This window comes from Eurypyga helias, unplaced genomic scaffold, assembly GCF_000690775.1.
Source record: "Eurypyga helias isolate BGI_N326 unplaced genomic scaffold, ASM69077v1 scaffold16030, whole genome shotgun sequence".
NCBI lineage: Eukaryota > Metazoa > Chordata > Aves > Eurypygiformes > Eurypygidae > Eurypyga > Eurypyga helias.
This window is the reverse complement of record NW_010225187.1, coordinates 53,939-55,288: the sequence shown is the minus strand read 5'-3', so window position 1 is coordinate 55,288 and position 1,350 is coordinate 53,939.

Here is a 1,350-nt window from a genome sequence, read left to right as displayed (position 1 = left end):
CCTGCTGAATGCCTGTGACGGAGTGGTCTTGGTGCTGCTTTGCTGTCACAACCCTCTTTGTCCTACTGGCTTTGGATGGCATCCAAGATGATTTCCTATGGGTGCCTGGTGTTTCTAGGAATGATCAGGTGCTTCCACAACAGCAAAACCACTCGTATCCGAGGAAAAAGGCTGCTGTTGCTTATAGCACATGACGCAGTTTAATCATTTTAGTGTACATGGCTGAGGGCATAGGCACAGGGGGTGTGTTACTAATTTAAACTGTTTTTAATTGAAGGACGATTTATGAGGGAGAGTAACAGCAGCCAAAGTTAAAGAACAGAACCTGCTGTGGGTGTGGGCCCATGCTGCAGGCACCACTGAGGAGCCATTTGATACCTTTGCAGTTTTTAATCCTCAAGATGCAGAGTTTGTCTTCGCTTGCTTGACTCATTAATGTGGCTCTGCTGATGCTGGAGATCAACTGGGAGTAGCAAAGTTTAGCTCGACAGCTGGAATGATTTCTCAGCTCATTTCAATGGAATGAGCCTTTGTATAGGTGGTTTTGTGTTGGATAGAGAAGACAGAAGAAGCCACTTTGCTCTCAAACCTTATCGCAGTTTGAGCTCTTCCCTAGAACAGTTCCTGTAGAATAAGCAAGCGTTTCAGGATTCTTAATTTGAAACATTATAATAGAGCAGTTTCCTTTAGAAGCTTGTGTTATGTCTTCAATACAGTGTTTTTTTCTCCCTAGCTATGTGTCAAGTGCTTTCGATAGGAGCAGATATTTTCTATAGGGTGACATGTGTCATGATTGAGCTGTGTAGGGAGAGATGAGGGGTTTATACCACTTGGTGGGGATTGTGTTCTCCTGCCCCTGAATTTTCAGAGATGTTAGTGCTATCAGCTCTGATATTTGAGGCATGGAAACAGTAATGCCAGGGGAAAAAAGTTTCTAATTTTATGAACAGTTCTTAGTCAGTTATGTATTTGTCCTGAGCCTTGGGAGAAGTAATTAACAACACAAAAATAACAGCGTGTTTCTGTGTTGTCTTACACTTATTAGATTCAAAGCAGTCCAACTCTGCGTTCAAATGTAGTTTTAGTTTAGCATATTACAAAACTTAAGAATATTTAAATACGTTGAGTAGCATTGTCAGTGTGATCCAGACTGCTTCCACTTTTCCAGCTCGGAAAGAAAACTACATTGAGCCTTTTGGTAAGGAAATCTTAGAGGGCACCTGGGAATGTGTGATGCAGCTCTTCAAGAAGTCTGCCCATGCCAAAACACTGTGTTTGCATCATATCAAGCTTATGCAAGGGATTAATTTGGAAGCAGAGATCAGTGGCTTGTGGACATTCCACCTCAGG